The 9,727-nt window shown below is 40.5% G+C and overlaps 1 pseudogene; it reads left to right on the forward strand.

Moving 5' to 3' along the window:
• The first annotated feature begins 2,814 nt into the window (after nt 1-2,814).
• Nucleotides 2,815-3,797, forward strand: LOC122915630 (annotated as a pseudogene).
• The last annotated feature ends 5,930 nt before the right edge of the window (nt 3,798-9,727 follow it).

Below are 9,727 nucleotides of genomic sequence, written 5' to 3' on the forward strand. Positions count from 1 at the left end.
GTATAGAAGATCCCAAAGAATCTACAAAATGGCTATTTCAACAATATTCAACAATGAACAATCCAAAAAGGAAACAATCCAAAAAGGAAATTTTAAAAAGTGATTCCATTTACAACACCATCCTAAACAAACAAACAAAAAATACCCAAGAATAAATTTAACTGAGGAGGTGAATGACATATATGCTGAAAACAATAAAACACTGGTGAAAGAAACCAAAGGAGACCTAAATATATGGGAAAACATCTCGTGTTCATGGAGTGGAAGAGTTCGTATTGTTAAGACGTCAGTACCCCTCAAAGATATGTATAGATTCAATCCATTCCCAATCAAAATCTCAATGGCCTTTTTTGAGACAGTGAAACAGCCAAATCTTAAGTTCATATGGAATTGCAGGGGGCTCCAAATAGTCAAAACAATTTTGAAATGGAAGAACTTTTCATAATTCTGGAGACTGCAAATTCCAAGATCAATAATTTTGATAAAGACAACTGGGGTCCCCCCAAAAAGAGAATTGCTGAATAACTGCTAAATTTATAACCTTAAAAAAGTAATGTAAAATAAAGAAAGATGGAGGCCATACATACAAAGAACAATCATGTCCTGAACTTCCATTTAAAAAAAGAAAAAGAAAATATGGGACACTCCAGCATAATTGCACAGTTACCAGACAGTGGAAAATGAGCATGGATTGGATTCTGCTACATGGCTGGTCTGCACTGCACATAAAACTGCTTATTCTGATGCTTATGAAGGACTCAAGCTCTTTTGTGTGTGTGTGTGTGTTATGTTAGTCCCCATACAGTACATCATTAGTTTTTGATGTAGTATTCCATGATTCATTGTTTGCGTATAACACTCAGTGCTCCACACAATCCGTACCCTTCTTAATACCCATTACCAGGCTCACCTGTGATCCCAACCTCCTCCCCTTCTAATACCCTCTGTTTGTTTCCTGAAGTCCATAGTTTCTCATGGTTCATCTCCCAGCCTGCTTTCTCCCCCTTCAGTTTTCCCTTCCTTCTCCTAATGTCCTCCATGCTACTCCTTATGTTCCACAAATAAGTGAAACCCTGCAATAATTTGCTTTCTCTGTTTGACTTATTTCACTCAACATAATCTCCTCCAGTCCCATTCATGTTGATGTAAAAGTTGGGTAGTCATCCTTTCTGACAGTTGAGTAACATTCCATTGTATATATGGACCACATCTTCTTTATCCATTCATCTGTTGAAGGGTATCTCGGCTCTTTCCACAGTTTGGCTACTGTGGACATTGCTGCTATGAATACTGGGGGCATATGGCTCTTCTTTTCACTACATCTCTATCTTAGGGTAAATTCCCAGGAATGCAATTTTTTGTCTTTATTCATAATTATTGATCTTGCTCTTCTCAGCCTCCAGAACTATGAAAAATAAATGTTTTTTTCTTTAAGCTTTTTAAATGGACTAAGAGACTAAGTAGTCTCATTTCCTTGATACAAATTTATTAGATAATTTATATATTTTTATTGAAGCCTTTGATACAAGAACAATCAGAATTTTTTCTGTATGCATGATATCAGTTTTCATATTCTTTGGTGTGTTGACTCCTTTGTGGTATTTTGCTAGTAATATACTTACCTTTTGACTTTGTGCAAAAGAAAGAAAGAAAAAGAAAGAAAGAAAGAAAAGAACTTACATTTCCAGAATTCAAAATTTACTATAAAGCTATAGTAATTAAAAAAAAAAAACTATGTGGTGTTAGCATAAGGATAAACTCATAGACCAATGGAATAGAATAGAGAACTCAGAAATCAACCCTCATATATGTGGTCAGCCTATTTTCAACAAGAGTGCCAAAACAATCCATGGGAAATGGATAGTCTTTTTAGCAAACCTGCTGGGAAAACTGGATATCCACAGAGAGAAGAATGAAGTTGGACCTTTACCTTACACCACATAAAAAAATCAAGTCAGAATGGACCAACCTAACACAAGGGCTAAAACTATAAAACTGCTATAAAAAAATAGAGGTGTAAATCTTCATGATCTTGGATTTGGCAATGGATTCTTAGACATGACACCAAAACCATGAACAACAACAAATAGATAAATCAAAGGACTTATCAGACACCAAAGGACATTATCAGAAAAGTGAAAAGACAACCTACAGATTGGATAAAATATTTGCAAATTATATACCTGATAAAAGTCTAGTATCCAGAATATATAAAAAATCCTTACAACAAGAGACAAACAACACAACTTTAAAAATGGGCAAAATAGACACTTTCCCCAAGGAAGTTAAACAAATGGCCAAAAGCACATGAAAAGATACTCAATATCATTAGTTAGAACAAAGCGTGTTAAAACCACAATGTGTGGAGAGGGTGGTTAGGTTATGGACATTGAAGAGGGTATGTGATATGGTGAGGGCTGTGAAATGTGTAAGCCTGACGATTCACAGACCTGTACCCCTGGGGCAAATAATACATTATATGTTAATAAAAATAATTAATTTTAAAAAATATGGTACCACTTCACACCCACTCCGGTGGCAATAATCATCAAAAACCCAAAAAGTGTTGGTGTGAGGTCTTGGAGAAATTGAAAGACATGTAGATTGCTGGCGAGAATGCAAAATAGTTTGGCCTCTAACAGTTTGGCAGTTCCTCAAAACGTTAAATATGAAATTATTGCATGACCCCATAATTTCACTCTTAGGTCTATATATTTTTTAAAAAATTGAGCAGATCCTGTGCCCAAGGAGACTCACGTAGCTGACATTGTCTTCTTTGCACAAATCTTAATGGCTATCTCTCTCCTGGGCACAATGGCAACTCTTAAGGAAAAACTGATGGCACCAGGTGCAGAAGAAGAGGCAACCACCCCAAACAAAGTGTAGTGGGCATTGGACAAGTTGGTATGGCGTGTGCCATCAGAAAAGTCTCTGGATGATGAGCTTGCCCTTATAGATGTTTTGGAAGATAAAGGCAAAATGATGCATCTGCAACATGAGAGCTTATTTCTTCAGACACCTAAAATTGTGGCAGATAAAGATTACTCTGTGATTGCCAATTCTAAGATTATAGCGGTGACTGCAGGAGTCCATCAGCAGGAGAGCAAGCGCTGTCTCAATCTGGTGCAGAGGAATTTTAATGTCTTCAAATTTGTTATTCCCCAGATAGTCAAGTACAGTCCTGATTGTATCATAATTGTGGTTTCCAACCCAGTGGATATTCTCACATATGTTACCCGGAAACTAAGTGGGCTACCCAAGCACCATGTCATTGGAAGTGGGTGTAATCTGGGTTCTGCTAGATTTCACTATCTTATCCCTGAAAAACTTGTCATTCCTTCCAGCAGCTGCCATCAATGGATTTTGGGAGAACATGGGGACTCAAATGTGGCTGCATGTAGTGGAGTCAATGTGGCAGGCATTTCTCTTGGGAACTGAATCCAGAAATGGGAACAGGCAATGACAGTGAAAATTGTAAGGAAGTGGAAAAGATGGTGGTTGAAAGTGCCTATGACATCATAAAGCTAAAAGGGTGTACCAACTATGGTGTTGGATTAAATGTGGCTGATATCATTGAATCCATGTTGGAAAATCTATCCAGGATTCATCCAGTGTCAGTGATGGTGAAGGGAATATACAGCATGGAGAATGAAATCTTCCCCTGCCTTCCATGTTTCCTGAAGTGTCAGGGATTAATCAATATGATCAACCAGAAGCTGAAGGACGATGAGATTGCTCAGCTGAACAAAAGTGCATATACCTTGTGGGACATCCAGAAAGACCTAAAAGACTTGTGACTTCTGGCTGCTAGGCTGTAGACATTTAAACATTACAACGTGATTAACCATAAGCCTTTAGTTTTCAGCATGTGCATGGATCACAGTTTGCTTTTATCTTCCTACATATGTGAACTTGGGCTCACAGACTGGAAGCCCATGCTTGGTTTACCACTTGCAACAGGAGCCCTTGAACAGATAGTATTATCATAGAATGCTTCTTAAAAAAAAAAAAATTGAAAACAGGTGCTCAAGCAAGTAATTGTACACACATTTGTAGCAGCACTATTCACGACAGCTAAAAGATGAGAAAACGGGGAATGTCCACCAGTGGATGACTAGATTAACTGATCTATACACATATAATAGAATATCATTTCAGCATATAAAGGGATAAAGTACTAGTATATAGTAGGATATGGACAGCCCTCCAAAACATGATGTTAGGTGAAAGAAGCCAGACACCAAAGATTGTATATTCTATGATTCCATTTATGTGAAAAATCCAGAATTGATAAATCTGTAGCGATGGAGGGAAGGGGATGGAGGGGGAAAGAGGAGCGATTCTTTAATGGATAAGGATCAGTGACCTACTAAAAACAAAAATGTCAACATTCTCCGCAGGACTTAACCATGGCTAGGATTACCCCTGAAACAAATGTAACACAGTGTGTCAAAACACTGGGACTAGAAAGGAGCTTCCCCAGTCTGATTGAAGGGCATTTAGTCCAACAAAATTCACAAAAGAAATCTGAATAGTTGAACTTACAAGTGATGGGTTTTTGGTTGTTCTGTTTTGTTTTGTTTTGTTTTTTGAAAGTTTGTAGCATTTATACTTCTGTTTTTAAAGCTTAAAACTCCACTAAGACCTTTGGAGCATCCTGTATGAACCTGACCCCTCTCCTCCTTAGCACTCACCATCGCTCCCCAGAGGCCCCCCCCATCAGTTGCCTTCAGGACAAAGTCCTGCCAAGTCCTGCCACCATCTCTTTCAACTCTCTCTCCACTGATGCAGGTGCTCATAGACTCTGAGCTGCATGTGGCATCTGGACCTTTGTCAGTACTGTGTGTTCTTTAGTTCCAGTGCAAGCCCCCTGTTCCATCCATCCCCTTCTCTGCAAGGTTCAACTCCCATCTCTCATCTCTCTTCTTTCAGAGGAGCATTTGCTAGAAACCAATGCTCCCTGCTAACCCTCCCCTCGTGCTCCCTCAGGGTCCTATGCTCACCTCATCCTGGGATTAACTCACAATGTCACATGCCTGGTAATCTTTTTGTGAGACAGGTTCTTCCCCACTGTGAGATCTTGAGGGAAGGACTCAGTTGGTAAGAGTGAGGAATGAGCAAAAACATGACCCAAATGTTCATCAAGGGTCTTACTAGTGACTTGGTTGTTGGATATTTGTGTCTAAAACTGGCTTGACCAATTGGGCATCTTGTCACCATTTTTCCATTTACTAGCTGTGACCTTGGTCAAATCCCTTCACTTCTCAGTGTCTTTCTTGTCTCTCAAATGGTGAAATAGAAACAAGCAAGTGAAATTGAGGCTCTCAAGATGCTTTCCTCTGGTAAGAAGTTATTACTACAAGTTTCTGAATTACAGTGTGGAAAACATAGATGCTGGAAGCAGAGGGGGCTCAGAGACAACAAAGCTGATTTCCTTCATTTTATTAACAAGGAAATGAGGTCAGAGATTTCACAGTGAAAGGCAGACTCAGAGCTTGCTCAAACCTGGGGCTCTTGGCTCTTACCAACACCTCATTCTCCTTGGTACACTCAGATTAATCTTTGGGGAAGAGGATTCTTTTTTCTTAAGCAGAACTTTCAGTTCTTATTCCTCATTCTCCTCCCTCTCCTCCTCCTCCTTTTTATTTTTTTTCTTTTTCTTCCTCTTCTTCTTCTCCTTCTTCTTCTTCTTCTTCTTCTTCTTCTTCTTCTTCTTCTTCTTCTTCTCCTCCTCTTCCTCCTCTTCTACCTCCTTCCTCACCTTCTTCATCTTCTTCTTCTTCCTCCTCTTCGTTTCCAAATCAGAGAATAGACATTTCTAAGTTCCCTGGACCTTGGGTGATGGTGAAAACCTAACTCTGTGCACACCCACACCATGTCCCTGAGTGCCAGGGACTTCTCTGGACGGATATACATTGTGCAAAGAGGCACACGTCATTGCGGAAAGCCTGTTCAAGTACCTACTCCTACCAGACTCAGAGAAAAGCAAAACTGAATTGTCTTTTAGGGACATTGCCTTTCGGGGATTCAGTTACCATGGCAAGCATGCCTTGACTCACAAACTGTTCCCCTGAGAGCTCTTCCTAGGGCCCACTGTTCCATAAAACTATGCTGTTTAAATTTGAGGGGAAGGGTGGAAAGATTCCACAGAATGAAATGCCAGGGGAAGACAGGAACCCCAGACAGAGTTTTTCCAGGAGACAAGATTTCAATCTTCTTGGAATGTGTCCTTTTACTTTTTCATGTCAGGTTGGTGGCTCCTGTCACTCGAGGAGGGAGGATGTGTTCCATTTCGTCAGAAGGCAGTTCAAGTAGGGCAACTGAATCAGGAAATTAGGATCAAAGTGTTTCTCTGCCTGCCCAGTAGTGTCTGGACTCACAGTTTCAGATCAGATGTGCCCCAGAACTTTAGCCAACCGTGGAATTCCCTGGAGCTGAAAATCAGCTGTCAAAATGTCCTTTTGAAACATCTGCTGTATGTAGTCCTGTGTCAAATGATGCTAGCAACATTGTCACCGCAACCCCCTGCGTGCTCTCCTGTGCCAGTCATCCTGCTGGGCACTTTGCATACATTTGCTAAGGTTATAATAACCCTTTGAGATAAGTATTATAATTCCCACTTTACAGACAGGGAAGGTTAGCCCACCAAACCAGACAACTTGAAGTCACACTACGTGAGGTCTTTTGGGATCAGAAACATAGAATTGAATATCCAGCTTCTTCCACAGGGCACGTTTTCAATGTTGTGGCGTGTATAAGGGCTTTAATCCTTCTGTTGCCAAATAATATTCAATTGTATGAGATATACTCCCTTTGTTTTGATGCATTCATCAGTTGATGAACTTTTGTGTTCTTTCTGCTCTTTGGCTATTATTAGCAATCCTGCCATGAACCGTCACGTGCATGCTTTCATGTGGACATATGTTTTCATTTCTCGTGAGCATAGATCTAGGGTTGGCCTTGCTGGGCCATATGGGCAACTTGATGTTTAACACTTTGAGGAAACTTCAAACTCTTTTCCAAAGTGGCTGCACCAATGTATAACCTCAACAGCAAAGTATGAAGTTTCCCCGTCGTCCACATCCTCACCAACATGTTTTACTGCCTATTTCTATTTTCAAGAGCTATCCTAGTGGATGCAAAGTGGTATCTCATTGTGGTTGTGATTTTCCTGTCCCAATGGCTAGCAATGTTGAGCATCTTTCCATGTGCTTGTTTGTCATTTGTATATTTATCTTGGAAAAATGTCTCTTCAGATCCTTTATCCATGTTTTACTTGGCTTATTCATCTTTTTATTGTTAAATTTGGGTATGAGGCTTTTATCATATAAATGATTAGCAAATATTCTCTCCCATTCTGTAGGCAAATCCTCAAAGATAGAAAGGAGACTGGAGATCTCCAGGGGGTAGGACAGAATGAGGAATGATGGTAAATGGGTCCAGGGTTTCTTTTCGTGGTGATGGGAAGAGTCTAGTGGGGAGGTTACACGGGTCTGTGAATATACTAAAAACATTGAATTGTATACTTAAAATGGTGAATTTGGGGAATGCTTGGGTGGTTCTGTCGGTTAAGCATCTGCCTTCAACTCAGGTCATGATGCCAGGGTCCTGCTATCAAGTCCCACATGGGGCTCCTTGCTCAGCAGGGAGCCTGCTTCTCCCATTGCCTGCAGCTTGTCCTGCTTCTGCTCTTTCACTAGCTCGCTCTCTCTCTCTCTCTCTGACAAATAAATAAAATCTTTTTTAAAATTAAATAAATAAAATGGTGAGTTTTGTGGTATGTGAATCATATCTTAATAAACTGTTTTTATTTAAAAAAAAACACATAATGATGAGCACACAGACAAGAAAAACCAAAGACTTGGCAGAATAATTAACAATGTAAAAGAAGGCAAGAAACTCAGGAAGTAGAAGAACTTGCTTGGTCAATAGCTCCTCTTCCCTTCTCCTTCTCAGTTCCCTACTCTTATCAGTGCTTCCTGAGGTCACCTCCCAAACAAACCACTTGCACCCACGTTCTTATCTTGACCTTTGCTTCCAGGGGAACCCAAACTGAGACAGGTATTAAATATAAATGTAGAAGCCTTCTCTTAAGAATCTTGCTGTTGAACTGGGAAGATACTCACAAACTTACACACTATTAGAATCCTAAATGAGTTCCATGATGAAACTTTTAATCTTGTCTGGCCCTCCCATTAGCCACTGCCAAAAAATCAGTGTAGATGGGTGTATCACAGGCATTTAACTTTTCTTGGCATTTATTCACAATGGTTCATTATTATCCAGAAGCCCATCAAAGTTGCCAAGTCAGCTGCTACCCAATTTCCTCTTCATCCTACAAAGAAATCCCCAGTGGAGAGGTGAGCCAGTTGGCAGCTCACCTTTTCTACCTGCCATGTCACATGACATCCTTTTTCTCCCTCCCTTCTGGGCAACAAGAGCATCCTCAATGACTACTGAAGTGGCTTCTCATTAGAGAAGGATGTGAATTCTCCTAAGAGTGATTCAGAAGGATTGATGCCAAATAACCTTGCTTCTGGTTTCTCCCTCTGTTATCATGTCACTTTCAGTCTTCTGAAGATTTCAGCACTTTGAAATGTAATCAATTCGTATCATTAGTTAGCTTCATGCCAGTGTTTTCATCTTGCTGTTCTTTAATGAATTTCTCTCCTGCTGAACTTGAAAGAGGCACATAGCCAGCTTTAATTTTTTTTATTGCCCTTAAATTTCCTCTTTCTTCAGAGAAATTAATATAATCTGGAGAAAATATACCTGAAATTATTTAGACACGGGCTCCTATGATTTCTTCTTTTAAAGATTTTATTTATTTATTTGAGAGAGAGCATGAGCAAGGAGAAGGTCAGAGAGAGAAGCAGACTCCCCGTGGAGCTGGGAGCCCGATGTGGGACTCGATCCCGGGACTCCAGGATCATGACCTGAGCTGAAGGCTGTCGCTTAACCAACCAACTGAGCCTCCCAGGTGTCCATCCTATGATTTCTTAAACAGGCAATTTTGACTTTAATACTCCAGGAACTTTGACCTTTAGTGTGAGTTCGGGTTGTTTGGACGTAAGTTACTCAAACCAACTCTAATTTAAACAAACGGAGGATATACCAGAGGAATGCTTCATAGTTCAAAGAACTTAAGGATGACATGAATAAACCAGCCTCCGGGAGGATGCAACCGGGGCCACTCTAGAGATTTCATAGAAATTCACAGACTTAATCATCATGACATTGCCTTCATATAACTCAGAACCAACGAATTTACATCTCTGCATTCTCCTTCAGAGATATGTCTCCAAGGGCCGGAATTTCATTGGCCTACTTGGGGATATGCTCATGCCTGTGGTCAGTAGGGCAGGGGGAGGGATGATCTCTGATGAGCTGTTCTACCAGAACAGAATGTTTGGGTCCAAATTCTCCCAGAGAGACACTGGGTACATGGCAGCTGTAGATGTCCATGACATTGTTTCTCCTGGCTCTCCATTTGCCCATATTTGCATCCACAGAGGTTCACTGATACTCTTATCCAACAGTTCACAGTCTTATCACTTACTCAAATGCACTCCTTCCTGAAAGTCTCAGCTGGCTGTTGCACCCAGAAGCAAGGTCTGTGGGCCCTTATTCTCTGAGTGTTGGATCTCAAGTTGTACCTCCTATCGCTGGCACGTATTGTCTCAGCTGATGCTGGCCCTGACTTCCAGCTGCCAGTCCGGGCAACTTT

Source organism: Neovison vison, chromosome 8 (genome assembly GCF_020171115.1).
Source record: "Neovison vison isolate M4711 chromosome 8, ASM_NN_V1, whole genome shotgun sequence".
NCBI classification, from domain to species: Eukaryota; Metazoa; Chordata; class Mammalia; order Carnivora; family Mustelidae; genus Neogale; species Neogale vison.